The sequence below is a fragment of the Canis aureus genome, chromosome 10, assembly GCF_053574225.1.
Source record: "Canis aureus isolate CA01 chromosome 10, VMU_Caureus_v.1.0, whole genome shotgun sequence".
Classification (NCBI taxonomy): domain Eukaryota; kingdom Metazoa; phylum Chordata; class Mammalia; order Carnivora; family Canidae; genus Canis; species Canis aureus.
In genome coordinates this window covers 43,410,057-43,434,253 of record NC_135620.1, presented here as the reverse complement: position 1 = coordinate 43,434,253, position 24,197 = coordinate 43,410,057, and the positions used below count along the sequence as shown (strand labels likewise).

The 24,197-nt window shown below is 35.0% G+C and overlaps 1 long non-coding RNA gene across 2 annotated transcripts in view; it reads left to right on the top strand.

Moving 5' to 3' along the window:
* LOC144322296 (uncharacterized) overlaps positions 1 to 15,709 on the top strand; it is a 37,240-nt gene extending 21,531 nt beyond the window's left edge. For both annotated transcript variants that reach the window (XR_013387889.1, XR_013387888.1), the window contains one exon: positions 15,184 to 15,709. This is a non-coding gene — a long non-coding RNA (uncharacterized LOC144322296). The remainder of the gene's footprint in view (positions 1 to 15,183) is intronic.
* The last annotated feature ends 8,488 nt before the right edge of the window (positions 15,710 to 24,197 follow it).

Below are 24,197 nucleotides of genomic sequence, written 5' to 3'. Positions count from 1 at the left end.
ATATTAAGAACTTCACATGTATTATCACAGATAAGGAAACTCCTCTTTAGAGAGGTTAGGTAAGTTGCCCAGGTAATATAGCTGGCAAGTGGCAGAACCACTATTTGAATACAGAACAATTTCTCTTTGGGATCTGGCTTTTTAACAGCTACTCTAACACGGTTTTCCTAAAGAATAGCAACCACTAAGGTTGTATTCTCTGCCTACAAGCTCATTTTCAATGAAAGAGATAGATAGATATAGACATACAGAGGCAAGCAAAACATTAATGAAGACAGCAAATCATAGATGCAAACAAACTGTAAAACAAAACAAGCAAAGCATAATACAAAGGAGATGAAAGAAGGGATAATTCCTAATAGGAGACCTATATTGGTTCTGCCTTACATGGGGCTAGAAGGAATTGTTACACATGCTCCTAGCCCCCTTTACCTTTTTAAGCTATTCATTTTCCTCCATCTTGTCTGAACCCCTGACTGTGATAGATGCTGCTGATTATCTCTTGGGATTTTTTTCTTCCTAAAGAAAGAGATATATTGATGTCTGATTTTGGCACTTGCCTACCTGGAATACTAAACTTCATTGAATACTAAACCTTAGTGTGAATCAGTTCTGACTTATGAAATTTAAATAGAAGTTTACACATTTCCAACTTACAGAAAGTTTTCTTAATTGGAGTAGTATGCTCCCTTCATTCTCTTCTTTCTTGTTACCTGGAAAGTGGAGATGGATCAGAATCTGAGACCATGAAGTGAACTTGCGAGTGGAGGATGCGTGTGGAAGATAAAGCAGTAAGATTTATGAAGTCTGACATAATGGATGACCCTATTTTCCCTAGAATGCTTACCTCTAAAATTTTACTTAAAAATTATTACCTCACAGTAATAATCAAAATCTTGTACTCAACTCTCTGATTCTTAAACTAAACCAAATTCAAGCCAATCTACCCTCATTGTTTGGGGTTCATGAAATGTCTTTATGAACTTCTCATTCTTCAGTGCTATTTTATGTTAGGTTTCTAATTAGTTCCTCATATTTATTAAGAACGTGGCATCTGGCCCTTATACTTTCCCTCCACCCTAACTCCCATCACTGCCATATATAACTTCCATGATCCTAGACTTGATCTCCTTGGGTGCAACTCTACTACCTACACTGTATTTAAACATTATCTACCTATCTATCTATCTCCACTAGAACTGTCCTATGAGAAGGGCTGGGAATAGCAGGAAGCACTAGCAATGAACACAACTGACTCCTAGGTCTTGATTTCCTAATACCATTTTCCACTAAAAGAAATAATTATCCATGGATAAATGGCAGATTTCAGAGCTGTAGAAGATAATATAGGCCTGTTATATCTTTTTGTGCCAGAAAGCAAAGCAGTGCTCAAAGAACAATGAGAGCATGTCAAAAGGGCTTTGAAGCCAACTTCAATGGGCTTCCCACTGTTAAAAGTTCCTTCATTAGTACCAAAATATAGTCAATCTTCATTATTCGCAGATTCCATATTTACAAATCTGCCTGATTCCTGAAATTTATTTGTAACACCTAAATCAATACTCATTATAGTTTCACAGTCACCCACAGGAATACAAAGCACAGTAAAAATTTTGCCTCTTTTGATACACGTGTTCCCAGCTGTGGTCCAGTTTGAGGTTTTCTACTGTAAAAAAAGTATCCTCTAAAAAGTGTATTTAATGCCATGATTTTCACATTGTATGCTTTTTGTTGATGAATGTACCATTTAAAATGCACCCCACACACACTCAGGCATAGCCCGGAAGCGCTGTATAGTATTCTTAGGCACAAGAAAGCTGCAAAATGCTGTTAAGTAGAAAATAGTATATGAGATAAGTTTCAGTAAGACATGAGTTATACACAGTACTGTTGGGGGTGAGTTCAATGTTAATGAGCCAACAAAATATATTAACTAAGTTCCCTTTAAAGAAACACACACACCACAAGATTATTTATTGATCAGTGAATTAAAATGTTCTAACCAGAAGCTCACAGGCACCTAGCCTGTGTTTTCCCTAGGAGTAATGCTTGAATATTTGTAGTTCAGTGTTCATGGTGACTTTATGGGACACAGAACGACCACAAAGATTGAGAATCAACAGTAAATAACAGTACTGATAGATTATAACCTATTGAATAAAATGGGAAACCACAAATCTATAAAAAATACAATTAATTAATTAATTAATTAGAAATATGATTTAGAAGAGGATATTATCTGGTAGGGTGCATGAGGATATGGCATCTCGTCTGTGATATTCCTACAAAAGTGCATATTCTGTATCTAATCATGAGGAGACAGCAGTCAAGCCCAAAGTTTCAAGGTTATGAAATCAATAAAAGACTGAGGAACTTCCAAAATAAAGAGCACTAAAATGACATAATGGCTTCATGCAACATAAGATTCTGGACTGGGTCATTTTGCTATAAAAACAAACAAACTGCTATTGGGACAGCTGTCAAAACTTGAGTGGGGTCTGGGGTTAGATGATGGTAATATGTCAGTTTTGATTATCTGATTTCTATGCCTGTGTTGTGTTTACATAGGAGAATTTCTTATTTGTAGGAAATAGGAGTATTCTGTTGGCAAGTTACTCTCAAATGGTTCAGAAGAAAAAAAAGTGCTTTGCACTGTACTTCCAATTTTTCTTTAAGCTTGTGATGCTTTCAAAATTAAAGGTTTTTTTTTTTAATGGAACTATTTATTTATGAAAAAAAGCCATACATACCATGTCTCCTACCAAAAAAAAAAAAAAATTATATCATCATTTGTTTTGTCTTAAATAATAAATTTAAAGAGCTTTACATTTCAATGAATACGACATGATTTTATAAGGCTAATGTCATTACATAAATTAATTTATACGGAATAGCATGATAATGTATCCAGTGGCATGGAGCAGCTTATTGGCCTATGACTCACACATTATGGGCCATTTCTAGAACCCTATCCTTTTTCCCTTAACCTTCATTTTTACGTTGCTGGTTCTCTTTTTTCTTTTTCTTTCCTTCTTTTTTTTTTTTTTTTCTTTCTCTGGTTCTCTTATTTAAAGTACTTTCTCAGTTCATCACGAAGGGAGTTTTCTATAGAAAATTTTGTGCCGGGATCCCTGGGTGGCGCAGCGGTTTAGCGCCTGCCTTTGGCCCAGGGCGCGATCCTGGAGACCCGGGATTGAATTCCGCTTCGGGCTCCCGGTGCATGGAGCCTGCTTCTCCCTCTGCCTGTGTCTCTGCCTCTCTCTCTCTCTCTCTCTCTCTCTCTCTCTCACTATCATAAATAAATAAAAATATTTTTTAAAAAATTTTGTGCCTCATGGAATAAAAGAAATTCATAGCTTGTCTGATACAAAGCTCCCTATAGCAGCCTATAGCTTTTTTTTTCCAATTTGTACCTATGAATCTTAAATTCATAGGCTTACTGCTCATATTTCTTAACTCTCTACTTTCTTCATTGGACAATGCAATATAAATGCTCAGTAGTCAATCTATATGCTTACAGTGGTGTCTAACTCTTATTTCTTAGGCACATGGGCTTTGTTCCCAGGAGTCACTTGCAAACTAGATCCACATAAATGTAAAAACATTCACATTACCTAAGTTATTATTAGTGTTCCATTTTGAAATAAGAATCCTTTGCTAATTTATTTGAAAATCTTTCCATCCCCAAAACATTCATTCAGCCACATTCCCCAAAGAATTTTTTTAGTAACCAGGCAATATAAATGGCATTTGTATCAAATGTAATCATAGCATCTCTGTCAGGTGGGCATCATGATTTAAACTTTAAAAAATGCAGTTGGCTGGTGTTGGTAGTAACACATTTCTCAGCTCTTTTTATTCTTACACATTCTTCTGTCTAGTGGATTTACTTCTTTTTTTTTTTTTTTTTTTTTTTGCTATAGTAATGCAATTTTCAAGGTCCTGAATTTCTTTTTCATGCACAGTGATTGCTATTCTTATCCCAAAGGATCCTTCAGTGAGATATTATTTGATTTTGGTGCTCCTTTTGTCATTGAATCTAATATGTGTGACTATACTTTATTGTTTATTTTTAAAAGGTTAATAAAATAAAAATTATAATAATATACATTGAACTCTACATAAAATGATTTTAAAACATCATGTATAGTATAGTCACCTCTTGCGATATTTTAAAAGCTTGTATTTAAGTTTTTAGAACATAGCTGTGTTTCTGTTTGGGCTACAGTTGAAAATTCCTTTGCGGGTGCCTGCCCAGCTCACAGTGACCCCTTTTTCTGAGAGTTGTGTCCTTGTGATAATACTTACCATTTATAGAACCAGGAGATCAAATTGGATTCAAATTTGGCCAAATGTATTCTTCTCCTACATTTTTGAAATTGCAATTGAGAAAAAAAATATGCCAGTCTTGACTGGACTCATGAATGGGGGAGAAACATAATAAATGGGGAGGGGTGGCTGTATACATAAAGGATTAAAGAAAGCAAATTTAGGCAGAATGAAGCTGATATGCAGTGAAATTCAGAGATAGGGCTGGAAACAGAGAAGAGCCTCCTAGATTCCTGACAGATTAGTAGTTCTTAGATTCTATAAGATTTTCAGAACTTTTTCTTTTTTTTTTTTTTTTTTTTTTGGCTTAAGCCATTTTGAAATTTTTAAACTATATTTTAAGACAGAGGAGATGGAAATGCCAAATTATTCACAGCCCTTGAGTTTCAGATCAGAAAAGTAAAAACTCTGTGGAGAACAATTCAGCCATACCCAAATCCCTGAACACTCCATGCAAACCATAAAGTCTACCATAATATTAAGAAGTAGATTAGGAGTCCAACACTGAAGACTGTGTTGGGAGAAGGAGTATAAGAAAAATGATTCTTACTCAAATGGTTGAGAAGGGGTTAGTGACACCAAACTTTAGGGCTAAGTGGTTTTTTAGGGTTTCCAAAGTTTTCCCCAACCTGACTAGCTAGACTTCTTACATTTTGCAGTACTATGAGACCTCTAGAATTTCTGTTCAGTGAATATTTCCACTAGTTCTTCTCTGCCATGCTTTACAAAAATTTTACTTGTATTTATGATCTTAGTATTCATCCAAAGAATTAATGCTACCATTACAACAATTTTTGGAGTTCTTTCTCTGTGTTCTTCTCACCTCTATGAGACTCTGCCCACACCAAATTGAGCTCTTTCAACAGCCCCAAACTCATCTCGGTCATAGTTCAGTGAGACCACCAAAATGTATTTGGGTTCTACTTTCCTACATTGTGGTCTAGAAAGTACATCCAGGGTAAAATCCTGGGAAATCATGAAGATTACCCTTTTCTTAGGCATTCTAGTTCTCCACTGCCTACAGTAAAGTGCCTGAAACAAGCTTCACATAGTTTGTCCAGTTTTATGATAGCTGTTTATATGAGAAGGGCTAGACCAATACCCCGTATTACAGCATGGCTGAACAGAAGTCCACCTTAAAACAATTTTAAATCATAGGATAGATGGCTTATTTTCTTCTTACCCCCAAATTGAATAGCAGCTTAATCTCCACAATGAGAGTGATTGTTACCTTTATCAAGCAAAGAAGATTTAAAAGAAACCACTCTTTAGAAGAGCCCCGGTCTTACATTCTACTTTATCTTCAACCTCTCTACAACTGCTAGTGCTTGGGTTAACTTCAGTTGAAGTATTTGACTTTTCCAATCTCCAAGCTCTAAATCAACAGCCTTTCAGTCAATGTGAATTTCAAGCTGTAGATGGAAAAGACTGCTCTTAGAAACGCTGAATTTTCTTCTCTTTTCACTTTCATATAGATCTTATTTCAAAGCAAGCTTATTTCTTGTAATTATAAAGGACCTAAAGGAAGTATAATCTAAAGTTATGTTAGATCAGAGTTCTGGCTCTGTGATTTTCTTGGTTTCATTCTTCTTCCGTGTGTCAGTTTCATTGCCTAGTTAACTTCCTTTACGATGGCAATATGACCGCAGCGTTTCTTGGCTTTACATCTATACATCACACTATACTAGAAGGAGAAAGGTCATTTGTGTAACAGAATTTCCATGAAAAGTCTTGACGTGGAACCCAATGATTGGTTTAATCTAGTTTGCATGCTCCATCATTAACCTAGATAGGTTCCCAGAGGAGGCTGAGTGTTCTAGAAAAGAGAACATCAGCTGAATGCTTGGGAGGGAATCATAGTGCTTATTACAATTTCAGTCTGGTTTTATTTGTTTGATGTTGTGTTATAAGCTACTTTTTAGTCTTTAAAATCTTTTTGTTAAGATCATATGATACAATAAACTATACTTCCCAAATTCCTGAAATGTTTTGAAAACTGAATTATTTTCTTGAAGTCTCAATGGTAAAAATATCTTCCAAAGAATCTTAAAATAGTTCCTGGGGATAGCTTGTTTCAGAGTTTATGTTCTTAAATTCCAACGATGTTACCATGGAAGGGGTTAAGAAGATATTATTAACCTACACCTCAATTTACAAATAAAATAATATGTCATAATATGCTTAAGTGGCTGGGCCAAATTCATAGACTAAATCAGTACAAGGCCAGTTATCACACCAAAATTTCACTCTTCAGACTATACCAAATTTAAAACATCCATGTTATAGAAAAGATAAAATCATAATTTCAGTCAATGTACTTAAGTTTCAAATAAAGTAAAGAATTTCAACTTTTTTTCAAATTGTTGAAGACAAGATATTAATCATTCAAAGGGTAATGGAAATTCATTTGTGAAGGTTAATTTATAGCACATTTTAAAGATATAAAATCTTTTGTCCTACTGTGCTGTTAATCATTATCTATAAATTATTATGTTCTATCAGATATGCATCACTCATTTCTCAGAAATTCTTTCTGTGTCACTAATTTGATACTCAATTCTTCTTCCCTCCCTGTCCTCTTCACTTCGTCCTTCCATTCTCTTCTTCCTCCCCACCCACACCTATTAACTCTGCCTCAAAGACATAAATAGGTAAGATGAAAAGACACAAGCACCAACAATTCATAAAACTCTACCACTATACCAAATAAAAGTATATTGCTATAATTTTATCCCAACTATATTCACTCTATTTTTTGCCACAACACTGCACAACATACTATAATACTCTATTTCAATTATATAAATATGTCTTACATATTTGATCCCCTAATGCTTATATTTATTCCTAAGAGTCAAAACCAAATCGGTTTACAAGGAGTGCTTAGCACAATGCCTGGACAAAATAAATATCCAATAAATATTAGCTATCTTTATTAAGTGATATAGAAAAGTACATATGTTTTTAAAATCTAAAATAAGAATTTCAACCAAAAAACTCACCTAGTGAAAAGCTACACTGCTCTCTGTTCTTAAAGGTTCTTTGGTTTGTGGATGGCACTATTTCTCCTAGAAAATTAGTTTTTCTACTACTTTGCTCAGGAGTCAGGGCTATCCCTGTTTAGAAATTTCAGGGGAAAAAAATCCAATGAGGTCTATGATTGAAACTGTAAAAAATACAATAGGGGAATCTGAAATGTGTACAAGAAAGAGATTTGGTGATTAGAAGAGCCTGAAAATTAATATTCCTAAACTATAATCAGCCTTTTAAAAGAATAAGATTCTCCTGGTCTTTTTGAACTGCTTGATTCATCCTATTTCTTTATTCAAAAAATAAGAACAGCTGCAAATTGCACAAGATGAAATGTTTTGCATGAGGCCAAAGACTTTGTAACCTTAAGTAAGATTAAAGAGCTTTCCTCTAGAGGATCAACTTAGACATACCCTGAAGTGTTTTCCTGGTCCTCTGACCTGAGACAGAACTCTCCAGCACCGCCTCCCACTGAGCTAGCTGGTTACCACCCCCTCACTGTGGGGCAGAATTAATTAGTGTCTCTGAAACTCTTCCAAGCTACTGTCCAAAGGACATACATAACAGTGGCCCCTCAAGCATAATCATCCTGTCAACCTTTTACCACCCCATGGCCCATTTACACGGCTGCTGTTTTAACACTTATAGTCCTGCAGTAAATTTAGCACAGCAACATGCAAAGTGTTATTATTCTCCAGGGAGAGCATATGTAATATTTTCCTTTGCAGATTAGCAGTACTGAATGTACTCTTTCCTTCTTGCTATTCAGTATAGCCTTGCATTTTGGCATGCAACCTTAATAGAAATGTTTTCCTAAGCATTTGAAACACAAACAGCATCAGAACAATTTCTAGGCAAGGCACCAAATGAGGGCCTGTCGGAATAGGGGATCACGAGCTGTAAAGGGATTGAAGACAACTGCACGCACATCATCCATCATGTTTCTGTCTGAGGTACCGAGTGGGGAGAGTTTGTCGCCTCTGCTACTCCTGGGAGTGCAGAGCCTATCAATCTAGCCATTTCAGCAATGTCCGCTATGCCTTTCACTCTCCACTTGCCTGGTAGATCTGGAGCCTTTCTGCAGACGATCCCTGCCCTTCCATCTGCTTTGGCATCTGTGCTAGGAGTAGGAGCAAAGCCTCACAGCTGTGGTTCCCCTTGCTCAAGCCTCCAGGACAACTCTGCAGATGCTCTAAGCACATTATAATTGGGATATTCTTTCAACCGCTGCTCACATATTCCTTTTGAGTAATGCAGAGAAGAGAATAAAACCCATCCGAAGTAATCCTGAAAACGGAGGTTTCTCCTCTTTAGCCAAAGAACCACAACAAATTTCCAAGGCAAACAAGTTACCAAGATTTCTGCTAAGGATGATTCAAATAGCCAATGATCTCCTATGGATCGGGTAGGAAAAAACACTCAATGGTACTAAAGATTAAAAATAAAAATCAGAGCAACTTAATTTAGAAATTTTTTATTGTATAATTTTTTTTGTGTATATGTGTATGTGTATGTATGTGTTTGGTAGAAATAATACATGTTTATTGTAGAAACCTGGGAAAATATGGAGAATTTTAAATATTTTACTTAAAATAGGGTATGGAAGATTATAGCCTATGGGATAAAAACAGCCCATTGCCTTATTTTTGTAAGTAAAATTTGATTGGAATGCAATCATACCCATTTGTTTACCTATTGTCTATGTCTGTTTTCATGCCACAAAAAGAAAACTGCCAGCAAAGCCTAGAATATTTATTATCTAGCTTTTTGGAAGGCAACAAAAATAATTCATAATCTGATCCCTCAAAAATAACCACAGTTATGGTTTTACTTAATGTCTCTTTTTTACACCCTTAAGGAAAGAAAATATACCCTTCTCTGAATTATACCTTAATTCTCCTTTAAGAGGAAGAACTACCAAATCCAAAGAAACAGATCCAGGGTACCTAGGTAGCTCTGTTGGTTAAGTGTCTACTTTTGGCTCAGGTTATGATACCAGGGTCCTCAGATCTAGCTAAAGTCCTGGGATCTAGCCCTGCAGCAGAATGCTTGCCAGCAGGAAGTCTCCCTCTCTCTCTTCCCCTCTTCCCGCTTGGTCTCTCTTAAATAAATAAATAAATAAATAAATAAATAAATAAATAAATAAATAAATAAATAAATAAATAAAATTTTAAAAAACAAAACAAAAACAAAGAAACATCCATGTTTCCTAGTGAATGGAAAAGTCAGCAAACAGGAACAAATAGATCATCCTTTCTGCTGCTTCCTGTCTTCCCTGGAGCCTGGCCCATGATGAAGTCTGGATTTGGGCTGAGGCAGGGAGTGAAAGCCTTTTCATCTAAGTAGTTTGCTTTGGCCTAGGTTAACAAAGAACACTTTGTCTTAGAGTTTTGGAACCAAACCTAATATCACAGTTTAAATTCAAAATATCAACTCAGCCATGATAAACATATACAAGTTTTATTTTTTCTAATACGTAACATCAATTTTTTTCAAAGATCGTCTACATCTCCACAAGACATACATCTTACACTTAGCAATTAGTAATATTTGATTCCCAGTAATTTCGATATTTTTATAGTCATTTTTGAGTTCCCATCATGAAGAAATTGCAAATATCTGTGTCAATCACTTCAGAGATGACTATGGGTTGGAAGGGAAAGATTTATTCTTTCTCCTATCTTTTCTCCTCCCTTGCACTTGCTTGTGTTGATAAGGGAAGGGAAAGCAAAGTATTCACCACACGTTGTTGGTGGGTGAATTGTGTTTTGTGTCCTTCACTGACGTTCAACTCAAGATCTTGTCCATAGGTCAGGATAGGCATGTAGAAAACCACTGTCCAGATATTGCAGACCCAGGCCAGTGCAGCTCCCACATTTTCAGGGGTCTGTGTGAGAGACCCAAGTGCCACTTCCATCTGCTCCCCACTTCAATTGACAGCTACATCTATGCATTCTTCTAATGAAAATACCTATCTGCGTCTCAGTAAGGTGACCTATGATAAGTCAATGAGACCTCATCAGCTATCTATAGTCCCATTTGAAGGTAAACACAGATTGATGGGATCCTTTTCCCTACCTCAGAGAAATTGTAGGGAGTGAGGGAAAGAGCAGGGAGGGAAAGTTTTCTTTTCCCCTTCTCCTTTGCTTCACAACCTTACATCATCCCTCTGGCATTTTCCCCCTATGCTTTGATTTTTGAAATGGTTATTTATCTCCTAACAGTCAGAAAAGTCCAGACAGAGAATAGCAAACCAGGTTCCTTCTAATCTTACACCAGGTTCCTCCTCTTGGATATGACTTTAAACGTCAATAAATGATAAAGCCATGTCCATCTCTTTCCCTGAAAGATGAACAAAATAGAAAGGATAAAGCATTATTGCTCTATATTCTCCTGTCCTTCCTCTCTTCTCTTCCAAAATAGGGTACCTTCCCCCCATATTTATCTCTTTATTAGAAAATATAAAAGGAGAATGCCTAGAGCAAGAATGTTGACAATACTCACTCCATCTTTGGTCCTCCATCTTGTTCCTGTCCACTGAGTGACATCATTTAGGGTTACTTATTCCAGGCCCCTTGGGGGTTAATAATGTATGCCCTGACTGGAATATGAGAAGGCTTGTTCTGGTCATCCTTCTGTTGCATGGGTGATGCCACTCTAGATAACTAGTAGAGATCCCTCTGGCACACATCTGGCACTATTTTAGATAACTACTCTTCGACTTCACAATGATCCCCTTGCTCTATAAATTCTGTGGATTAAGGTGTGGACTTTGCAGAGAATAGCTGCAAAGTGCCTGGATTGTCATCCACCCACTCCTCCCCTCACCACCCTCCATCAGTAAGTTACTCTGAATAAAACTCTGTAAATGTTATGAGGTGGCTTGTTTTGCTATTTGGTCCCAAAGTGCCTTCTCAGTTTGGAGGATACTTTACTGTCCCTCCTCCATCCTCTAACACCAGGGTTCTACTAGACTGTCAATGCTCTGCAAACTCTGTGTTGCCCTCTCTAGCATTTTTTTTTCTCTCTAGCATTTTTATCTCCAAATCCCCAATGCCTAAATACTCTCCACATCACAGATATGCCAGTAATGGACATATTAATCCTTGATATTTTATATAGTATTCTTGTAACTATTACCAAAAGTGAATCATGAATTTCAAAGTTCTTCCTTTTGAATTTTGTAAAGCACATCTCTTTTACCATAAGAGGTAAGCTACTTTACCAGCAATCTCTGAAATCATTAGTAATACAAGGGAAAACAAAAGCGTCATTATTATTTATATCCTCATGCTAATCTAGCTATTAATAAAATTATACTTCTCTTTTCTTTGCTGTGTTCCACATGTAAATATTGCAAAACCTAGGAAAGAGTGATAAGCCAAGAAAGCACTAGGGTTATAAATTCTACCACAACTCCTGAAATTTCTTAAATTATAAAACAGGAAGTTTTTTCAGCCAAACGTTTTTTTTTTTTTTTTTTTCTTTTTTCTTAGAGAGGCAGGGAAGGAGTAGAAGGAGACTGTGAGAGAGAATCTTAAGCAGGCTCCACGCCCAGTGCAGAGCCCTACACAGAGCTCAGTCTCATGACCCTGAGATCATGACCTGAGCAAAAATCAAGAATTGGATGCTTAACCAACTGAGCCACCCAGGCACCTCTCTTTTAACCAAACTCTTACTGGATAATTGTTTATTCAGATGTCATTACTATTTGTTCTTCTAAGATTTTTTTCAAACTCTAAATAAAAGAAAGATTTGAAGGCTCAGTGAGAGAGATACATATATACAATCCCAAATCTAGTGATTTATGTTTTATGAATATTATTATATGAGTTTATTTAGGCTATTAAATTTGTTGCTAATACAAAAAAATAAAAATAAATAAATTTGTTGCTGTTAAAAGACCTACGCTAGACGGAGACTAGTAAAAGACTGACAGTTAAGACTTCTAAATAATAAAGTTTCAGTCTTCCACTCAAAATCTGGACATACAGAAATCTGCAAATCTTCTAGAAAATACAAGTGTGTTTGAATGCATTTTTCTATACTGACAGCTTGATGAAAAGATATTGGTTCTTTGAGATATATCTGTGGCCAACAGATCATCAACACATAGAATCATCAAATGCCTTATTACAATTCATTGTGCCAACATAGTATTAGGGTAGACCCTTTTTTCTAGGGGGTCTTTTTTCTAGAAGAAAAAAACTTCTGCATTTGCGACATCCTTCATTACTATAAATTCTTTTGCAGTTCCTTGATTCTGCTATATAGAAGTCTATTGTACAGAGTAAGGTCTTTCTCAGAGATGTGAACCCATAGACAAGCAATAGGCTTGACTTGACCTTTGGTGGGAAACAATGAAAAGAGTCAAATACAGTTTTTCATGAATATTTCACTTGGTACAACTCATAAAGACTTATCATTTCAGTTGTCTTTTTGATTAAAAAAATTAAGTAGAGCATATAATAGATGTTGATTATGGCATCAGAGAATGAGGTTTTTAAAAATCTATCAATGAAATTCAAAGATCATGGAACCAATAAAATAAGATTGTGTTTTATTTAATATCTATGATAAGAAGTAGCATTTATTGAGTGTTTACTTTTCAGTTCTAAGTATTGCTTTTATGGAATCAGTGTACTAACTGTCATATTGATATATTAACCTATAATACTGATTAATATTAAATAGTATATTTAGGCATATAATATCTAATCATTCCATAAGTGTTTTATAGATAAAGAAACCAAAGTTCAAAAAAGTTTAACTGGGGGGTGCCTGGGTGGTTCAGTTGGTTAAGCATCTGCCTTCAGCTCAGGTCACGATTTCAGGGTCCTGGGATGGAGCCCCGATTTAGGCACCCTGCTCAGTGGAGAGCCTGCTTCTCCCTGTGCCCTACCTCCACTCATGCTTTCTCTCACTATCTCCCTCTCGCTCACTCAGAAACAAAATAAAATCTTAAAAAAAAATAAACAAAAAGGTTAACTTAACTGTAATTATGTGAAATGATAGATGTAACTAACCTTATTACGATAATCATTTTACAATATATACAAGTACTAAATCATTACTTTGTATACCATAAACATACACAATGTTATATGTTAATTATATCTTAATTGAGCTGGATGAAAAAGGAAAGTTAGATGATTTGCCAAGTTTTGTAACGTCTGAGTATTGAAATTTATTTCAAACTCTGGCTGCTCTAGCATGCATAGATATACTATAGCTTTGATTTATTAATAGATATATTCATTCAATAGATATTTATTAAGCATCTGTTATGTGCCAATCACTGTGCTAAATGATGAGATACAAAGCAAAATTATGCATTGACTCTTGTCCTCAAGGAGTAAACAATCTAATAAGATAAGATATCCATGAGGCTGACAAGCCTTATACATCTTTGTATCCCCAGCATATGTCATATAGTACCTGACACTGAGCAGAGGCTCAGAAGTTGACATTATATTGGACATAGCAGCATGCATTTATCAGAAGTGGACTTTTAGTCACAAAAAAGAATGAGATCTTGCCATTCACAATAATATGGATGGACTTAGAGGTTTATGCTGAATGAAATAAGTCAGAGCGAAGAAGACAAATATCATGTTATTTCACTTACATGTGGAATCTAAAACACAAAACAAATGAACAAATAAGAAAACAGCAGAGTCAGACCTATAACTACAGAGAACAAATTGGAAATTTTGGGAGCAGAAGGGAATGGTAGGGGATAGTGAAATGGGTAAAGGCAGTTAAGAGGATACGAATTTCTAGTTATAAAATAAATAAGTCACAGGAATGAAAATCACAGCATAGGTAATATAGTCAATAACATTGGAATAACTTTGTGTGGTCACAGATGGTGACCACACTTACCATGGCGAGCATTGAGTAATGTATAGAATCATTGAATCACTGTGCTATACATTTGAAACTAATATAATATTGAATGTCAACTATACTTCAATAAAAATAAATAGATGGATAGATAAATAGATAAAAGCATGAAGACAGAGTTTGAAACAGGGATTTCTAAATCATTGTGAGGGTTGGGGGAGCTTTTCAAAGGTGATGATCTCTACGTGCAGAAAATGTTTGTAAGGGCTATCCAAGCAGCACGCTGTCTTCCATCTGTGATCTTTGTTGTTCACATCCATGCACTCCAAAATGCTGTTCTTCAGGAAATTTGTATTCCCCTTACAGAGACTGTCTCATATGGTTCATACTGCCTATTATTTATCATGTGACAATCATAGCAAGGTATTCAATTAAGACTTCTAAGAAGAAAAAAACATGAATTCTCATGGGACAAATATTCTCAGGAATATGCACACTACTTCTTTCCACTAAGTGTACAATCCCTATAAGGCCTACCTGGAGATTCTTCTCCCTCATAATGCCTTTCCCAACTAATGTAATAATGAAGTGAACATCCCTTCCTTGAAGTCTCTTAGCTCTCATCATCTATTGTGATAGGTAGGTACTTAGCATAGAAAAGCTCGTCCTATTATTCAGGTTTTAGGTCTATATGCAGTCTAACTACTCATTCCAGCTGGAAACACAACTCATTTCTTATACTAATATAGCATACGTTTTCTGAGCCCACTGTCTTACTTATTTTTCTGTATCCTCCAGAGATGCGATGAAGTTAGCAACCAATGAAATTATTTCTACCAGCTTTATGACCCTGGAGGGTAGCACGCTGCTCTGTAACCAGCATGCATTCAGTAAACATTTATTGATGAGAATGAATAAATGCTAATATTTTCCTGAAATGTAATCACATTTAAAATTTTTTGCTTGTTTGTTTTTCAGGTTATTTGTTGAAAACTGGTTTACACATCATATGAAGCAGTCCTCCCTCAGCTAATATGTCCAATTCACATAAACACTTTTACAGAACAATCATTTTCCTCTTCCCATTAAATGACATCAGGAAATGATTTTTAAAACCTGGTCTAGTCTTTTCCTGAACAACAAATTCACCATGTTGCTGAAATTATGATTTATTAAAGTGAAAATGAGATATCTTATGCACCACAGCAGAGTGAATTTTTGCACTGCTGTTAGTATTACTCTTATCTTATTTTACTCACAGTCTGGTACTTTACCATTATTAGTTAAATAGCTGGAATAATGTATGTAACCAAACGAGGATCATGCTCCCAATATTATTGAAATGCATACAATTAATTAGTGAATATCTGGAAAACCAGTAAAACATTAGATCTGACAAGGAAATACTGTTTCATTTGTTTCTGAAAAAACATGGTTGTGGAATTGAGAAAACATTTAATAAACAATGACCAATCAAGCCTAAGCTTGTGGCAATCCTGGATGTTAGGCACAGAAAGTACACGAAGATGAAAATATACTCTTTCACCTTTGTTTTTATCCACCTATATTTTTTCTATAAATATGCATTTGTTTTATGTACAGTCAAGAGCAGCTTAAAAGAATTACATAAACATGATTTCATTAAATCATTGTTTCACAACAATTTTTATAAGTTTTTTTTCATTTAAGCTTTTGGATTGCAATAAGGTAAGTAGAAGAGAGACTAAAGAATATTTACAAAAATGTCAAAAATAATAAAATTTAAAAGACAGCCTTCTTTAGTAGAACACTTGTCTTCAGAGGCACAAATAAAATAGGAGATGGAGCTTCAAGCATGGAAGAGAAAAGAGGATTGGTCACCCCTTCCTTCCAACAGCCCTCTAACCTTCTCCCACTTCTCTTGGAATAATTCTCCATGCTTAAAAGAGATGAATTGGAAATTCTACCAGTTAGGGAGCTGTTTGAGCCCCATGAATGCGGCCTTTTTTCAAGCATGGCTCAAGCCTTACCCATGCCTAACAGGGTGTACTCGGTTGGGAATCATCCAGTTGCATGGAAGAGAAACACAGTCATCACATCAGCTAAGTGTAATGGGGGAGAGGGAGATGTTGTTGGTTCATTGCAGGAAAATCTCAATAAACCTCAAGACGAGGGAGAGAACTAGGAATGCAAAGTTGGCCAGAAGCAAAGTAACAACTCTCTAGGGCTGCAGGCTTTTTTCTTTTCTTTTCTCTCTTTTATTTTTTCCTGCTTTTCTCTAGATGTCTCTGCTTTGTTTTCTTTTTCTTCTACAGACAAGCTTTTTCTCATATCTTCCTTGAGCCACCACTGACTGTGTCAGCTCCAGCTCATTTAAATGCCCTAAAAAGAATAAGTAGAGTAACTGTGCATCAGATCCTAATTCCTGGGAAAGATAATCTAATTGGCTTCTTGAAAGCCAAAGAGTAATCTCCTGATGGATTAGCTGTGGTCAAGCACTCTAGGTCATTTAGTGCCAGTGTTGTCCCTCCTATAGTATCAGAGAAATCTGAGCTGGGGTAAAATTTGACATAGTTTCAACTATAGACTATAGGTATAAGAGCACTACAGATTCTGCCTTAGTCAGGGCCTCTGTAAACTTAACTCTAAGGGAACCAGAATCTTACCCAAATCCATCTGTAAACACAGATTAAGATATTAGATCTAGCTTTGTTCCCAGAGTATTGACTGATTCAAGTACTACTACTTATTGTGACAAAGAAAAACTGTTTTCTGAAAATATGTTATCCAGTAAATTATTGACTTTGACATCTTTTAGGATGGTATTGGTGCACTACCGGTATCAGTAAATATTTAGAATACAGGCCTTGATTTCTGTCATCTGCCTTACTTTCACCTATGATGCCAATTCTTTCAATTAAGTTCATGAAAAACAACACAACTAAAAACAAAACTCCAGATAATTTGAAATCAAGGACTATCACCATTCTTCACATTATCAATTCTTTTACAAATTCTCTTAAGAATTAGTGTATCTGTTCCCTTTCTTTTCTCCCTTCCCTTTCATTCTTTCTCTCCCTTCCCCTCTTTCCTGAACAATTTAGTCCAAAAGCCATTTGGGGGAACTGAGCAAGACAGGTATCTATGTGGTAGGAGGGAAGTAACAGCAGCCTGGCATGGTATACTGGAACTCAGGAGGGATGGCTATGGCATGTGGCAAGAAAATGGCCCAGAACCAAGAGGAATGAACTAGAGCTTCTATGCAGGAGGGCATCCTAGGGTGGGGTGTCAGAGACTATGCAGGATGAGATTATCTACAGTGGTGAAAATGGCCTGGTGTTCAAGTCCCAAATGAGGTGAAGAGAGTGTATATTCAAGTGGAGAGGTGCCATAGGGATCTGGTACAGGGTATCAAAGCCTAAGCAGGGTAAGGCGGGCATTGAGATAGATGCACAGTGAAGTAGACAAAGCAGTGAGAATGGCAGTTTGGATAAATACTTGAATATGTAGCCAAAATGAAGAATGCATCAAGTAATTATATTGAGAATAATAGGAACCAATTTTCTTACTGTCAAAGGAGAGAAACTAGAATAAACCCTGCGGTGCTGGATTTAAATTGCAGATATTAGTTACCACATGGGTTAAAATATACAGAGATAGAGATATAAAAAGTATACATAGATAAATATATTCATAGCTAGATATATAAAATCTGTAAGTGTAATATTCTCTAGTTCTATCTATTGAGAGGACTAAACAGCAATATCCCTCCAAAAAGAAGCATTCTTACATTCCATATCTTAGTTTCTAAAAGCCTTTCTGCAAAATAAGGAACCATGGATCCCTAGAAAAATAGCTGATCTCAGGATGGGGACAGGCAAATATAAGATGACTCTGAAATACCATTTTCACGACAGAAAGTAAGGAAGTATTTAAAGAATGATGAGAATAAGTCAAAGGATACAGAGCCCAGGTTGAAGAGGCTCCTACTAAACAAATCTGGGACAATGTCATCAACAATAAAAATAATAATTATAAATTATAAGCCATTGAATGAAATAGTATTTCATAAACCCATAGTGATACAAAACATAAATGAATATATTGAAATTTTATGAGGACCAGAATTTTACATAGCTTCAAAATAATTCTTCCCAAAATACCTAATAATTACAAAGGGCAAGTGAGTATATTTACAATGGAAAAGTCTTTCGGATCCCACCTAAATCTAGTAATCAAATGAACACCACATATAATGGGACAAATAAAAAATGTGTCCCACAAGATGGGATGAGAAGAATATAGCGTTATTTCTATAATATTCTTGCCAAATATACATAGTCTGAATCTCATTCATGAGGATACATCATAAATCCAAATTGTGACATATTCTACAATACAATCAACCTATAATCCTCAAAATTAACAAGATCACAAAAATTAAGGAAATTCTGAGAAAGTGTTCCACATCTGAAGACACTTAATATCAGGACAACTAAACACAATATGTGTTTTCTGTTTTATTTTGTTATAAAAAACTTTATTGGGACAACAAGTAAAATTGGAATAGATTTGATTATAGTAACAAATAAATGGTATTTTCCCGATTTTGACCATTGCACTTTGGTTATATATTGAAAAACATGAATATCTTTAAGCTCCAGCATTGTCCAGGTCCAGAAAGCAGAAAATCAGAGACAGGCAAAAGAAACAAAATGCATATAGTAATTAAACATTTGTATTTAAAATGTTAAGTTTAAATAACTAAATATGAATATTAAAATTCTTTATAATTAATAAAAGAAAACATATATTGAGCACTTTTGTCAAGATACCATTGCATATTTTTTACACATTCTCTTAATAAAGAAAACAGCTAAGAAAGAATTAAATTTTTCTTTCAACATGGAAAAAAAAAACCTGTCATAGAACAGTTATTTGCCTAAGATTATATCATGTAAACATGTTAAGGCCAGTAGGGTACAGTGAACATGTAACAACTGGCTTCCTAGAAGGGGGGAAATCCCTGCTTTGTTGCATTTGCCAATTTCTGTGCTATAAGTACTCCCACCAAGGCTGATTTCAACCTACCATCAAACATGGTCTCTGAGCACTGTGTTAGGAAGAGATGCCCACAAGCTCTTCTTTCAAGCCAATGCAAGGTAAGCCAGCTTTCAGGACAGCACTGGTTAAAGCTAAGATTTGAAAACAGACAACTGAAATCTAGATCTGACTATATCATAATACTTGTATTTAAATCTTTATATAAAGAGTGTGTGTACGTAGGAGTATGCATACCTGTCTGCACATAAGGGCCAGCACAGGAGTCCGTACGAATGAATGACCTCTACCCTGATGAAGAAAACACTCACATAATGAATGAATGAATGAATGAATGAATGAATAGATAGATAGATAGAAGGTTTTCATATAAAGAAAAAATAATTTTAATATAAAGTAGGGACATACTTTCTAAAAAAGGATTAAGGATACATTCCCAAGACAACACAAAAAGAGGACCCAAATAGACCAGAATATTTGGATAGAGTTTCACCAATTATTAGTGAAAAAGAATTAAAAAAAAATACAGATAAATATATGTAGGTAGCTATCTCTAATGAAGCTTTTCCTTTAGAGTCAAAGAATAAGTGTAACTTAATTACTCTTTGACCTCATGATTTTTATTTTGTTGGCAACCATTTAGCTCTTACTGATATATTTCATTCATATCTATTGTATGTTGTCATCAAATGAACTTCCAGATCAGGAAAAGAAATTAATTTATATTTATTGTTTTGTTCCCTTTTTTCAGAATCATGGTACTTTAATAGTTAGAGGAAATAGTACATTCATCTATGGGTCGCTTTCTACAATTAACTGATTGTTGTTTACCTGTTGATGACCTATTTCTTTGTTTCAGGTCAACAACTGTGATTCTCCTCTGCTTTTTGCTCTCTCTACTATCCCCAAACATGGTAATTATGGGCTTCCTCTTAATTGTGATATCTAGAGTAAATTATGATACAATTCAGTTGTTAGATGAGGATATTGAGTCTCAGGAAATACAAGAACTCTACCTGAAGACAGGCCCAGTGACAGATAATAGAGCTGGCTCTATAATTCTTAGTTCAAAGTCACATTGTGATATTGACAAACTTTTACAACTGTATTTTTTTCTGTTGGAAAAACATCTATCTTTAGCAACCTTCAATCATATTTTATTTTATATTAATATGGAAAACTATCTTAAAATTACTGGTCATTTTCAATAACTGCCTTTTTGTTCTCAATGCTATTAATAACAGGCTGTGCTGTTATAACAGAACTAATTAAGAAAATAGCCCTGATTCTATCTTTGTGCATCTTACTTTATAGAGTGTATCACATAATTATAGACACATATAAAATAGATGAAGAAAAGCCCTTTGGGATAAATTAAGAAAGAAAATATTGTTCTTGATGTGAACAAATTGGTCAAAATGTAGTTGTGTTCTTAGTTTTATTTCAAGTACATTCTTTGTATCTTATGACCCTAAGGAGGAAGGGCACTGAGAATAGAAATATATACATACATGTATATATATATACTTAATTATATATCAACGTAAATATGTATAATAAATATAAATATATTATATATATATAATAAAATGAAAACTCAAGGAAGAAGAGATGGAGTTCCTGTCAAATTCTTCTCTGGAATAACAGCTTTCACACACACACAATGGCAATGACTTGAAAGGGTTGTTGCTCTTAGTCTGTTCCTCTTGTCTTCTTTACTAATTAAATTTCACAATGTGAATATTATCAAATAATATAGTTTCCATGCATGTTTCTTTGTATAAATTTATTCAATCACTATAGCAATGAGTGAAGTATTTCCCTAACTTATATAATAGACAATACGAATCAGGGAGATTAGGGACACTTGAATGGCTCAGTCAGTTAAGTACCTGACTCTTGATTTTGGCTCAGGTCATGATTCTAGGGTTGTGAGATCGAGTCCCTCACAGGGCCCCTCACTGGGCATGGAGCCTGCTTAAGATTCTCTGTCTCTCTCTCCCTTTACCCCTCTCCATCCTCTCTGTCTCTAAAAATATATATACCAGGGAAATAAGATAACTTTTTTTAGGGTTTTATATGAGAAAGTGAAAGAGTAAGATAAGAACTTGAACCTAAGATCACATAAAATCAAACCAATATCTATACCACGGAGTTTTCTCTGCTTTGGAATTCTGTGAGCCAATCAACATTTGGAAGGTACAGAGAGCATTTAAGGTTATATAAGAGTTTATACCAATCTCAACCATCCAGCCTGAAGGCAATGCCTTAGTCAAAGGATCACGTTTTAGAAATTTTTTAAAAATTCCAAACAATTTAAAATCTTTACTTCCATTTTACTAGTATAATGAAGGGACTTGAAGGCCACAGGCATGCTTCTTTGAAATTTCTTTTTTGTCTCTGATTTTTTTTTTATATTACTACTGCTCCTATGCATCAAAACTTCTAGTGTCTCTGCAAAACTTAGCCCCAGCAAAAGCCACACACCATTCTTTCTTCTCTGTCTTTCCTTCTTGTTCTGAATTTCCAAGCTGTAAGAATCATTGCATAAATTATCTTATTAAGTTCTCATATGCTAACTTGCAAGGCCTTACATCTAAAAAATGGCTAAGTAGAAGTATCTAATTTCAAAACCCTATCTTTTCCATTATACTACACTACTAGTTGTACAGATCAAGAAATCCTAGAAGCTACTATAGAAAAACTGAATTTTTGGTTTTTAGATGTTTTCCCTTTTGAATAGTTCATCTCATACATGTATGGGAAAATGTCTTTTAGTTTAAACTAAAGGAAAAAGTATCAAATAATCAAAAGATGCTAGTTGGCATCATGAACATTACTGGAGTTCACACTGATGCTTTATATGAACTAAGCTTGATGACATCCATAGAACAAACCAAGATTTCTACATTCTGCATGTAAGAGTGACTATGGGTTTCTGAGGCTTAATGTTAAGACCTCTAATTAGACAGCATGCTGAAGCTCCTTCAGCACCTTGCTTATGTACAAATGGCTAAAAATATTAGCCATAGCATTAAAAAAAAAAAAAAGGAGGAGCATTTATTTTTCCACTATTTATTAACCTTTAGAAACCTTTTTGGACTTATTTTCTAGAAGAGTTTTTGCTAGAAAGGTAATTAGTTCCCAATTTAGATATTTGGTAACTGAACCCCAGTTGTGCTTGTCATCATGGTTGTCTTGGTCTAAGTTAAACATAAATGGTTTTGGGATTTCAATGATTCTTAGAGCTCTAAAGATCACACATAATGGAGCCCAAATGGTGCTATATTACTGGCAATCATCCTGGAACTAATAACGGCAGCTATTGGGCCTATGAACTCTCTGGAATTGACAGCCAAACTCTTTTTTTCTCAATTTGCAGGACATTGTCATTACCATTAAAAGGCAGTTAAGTTGATAATGTGCCCCTGTAACTCATACAGTGGGCAGCAAAGGGTTATAAGTGAAAATGCTGAGACCGCCACCCTGACTCAGCCTATAGTTGTGAATGTTCTTCCTCTTGGCCTGCAGGTAGGAGAAAATGTTAAAGTGACAGAAAATTGGCACTCAAGATAAATATTTCTATTTGTTGTTTTGTTTGTTTCTTTGGGATGACTCCCTTCCTAGTGGCACTGCAGAAAGTTAGTCCTTTCTCACTCAAATGACAGAATTTCCGGTGGGCCTCCTTATTCTAAGATTTATAACAATAACCAAGGATTTCAGAACAAAGGAATGCAATTATATCACACAAAGAGAGTAGAAAAAGCAGTAGCTTTAAAGGAGGAAAAGCTGTAAGGACTGCCCTTATAAGATGAGACCACAGATGCACCAGGCACAGGATGAAGAAAGTGACAGAGAAATGTAATTCAAATCAATAAATATTTGTTGAGTCCATACTGTGCTGTAAGCATCATACTATGCACTGGTGATATTAGAGAGAACTACTCAGCCTTCATGATTCCTTCCCTCTTACACTTATTTGAAAAGATAAATATATGTGATAATTATTATAAACACATATGATATTTTTTAAATTAAATGAAAAGTACAGGGTGCCATGGGAACATACAGCAAGGAATTCTAAAGAAGTATATAAAACACTAGGATGGCTACCATTAACTTAGCTCCTGATTAATGTCAGGCTAAATATTTATACAAAATGTTTTATTTGAATCCTTATGATAATTTGACTGGGTGAGCATCAACATCTCATATTTATAGGGATGCAAACTGTAACTTGGGTAAATAACCTAATAATAGCTACCAAATATCAAAACCAGGAGTTGAATTTATATCAGACTGAGTATATAGTTCATTCTGTTGACCAACATGCTATATTTCAATCCCAAGAACTAAAAGGAGAGTAACATTTAAGATTCAATAGCTAGCTCCATTAACAGAACCAAAGTATATCAAAGTATATATATATATATATATATGACTGCAGGGAAGACTAGAGAACAGAGGAAATACAATGATATTTGGGCCTCTAAGTACAGGAGCTCTCTATTACCAATTTGCTACTCAGGTGGGATTGGTGTTCAAATTTAGTTGACTTTATATAGGTTACAAAGAGATCAAGTTAAGTAAATATAGCTGGTTAATTTAGTATGCCCATAAATCTGCAGTGTATTAATTTTTCAAAACTTTTTGAATGATTTCTACTTGTTTAAATGACATCCAATCCAAAACACATTTGAAATACTTTAAACAAGGATGATAATAACAGCAAAATTATATAGCATCAAAAAACAAAACAAACATCAGAAAACAATAATGGTAGGGAAACGTCAAAAATTCTGATTCAGGAGAGCTACAAAAGAGGAAGGAATAAGATTTCTTTCTGAGCTTTGTAGAAACAAAGGCAAAGAAAGGTACAAGATATGATACATAGTTCTCACTGTCTACCAGAAAAGCAATCCACTTAATGAAAAGAAATATGTTTTTTTTTT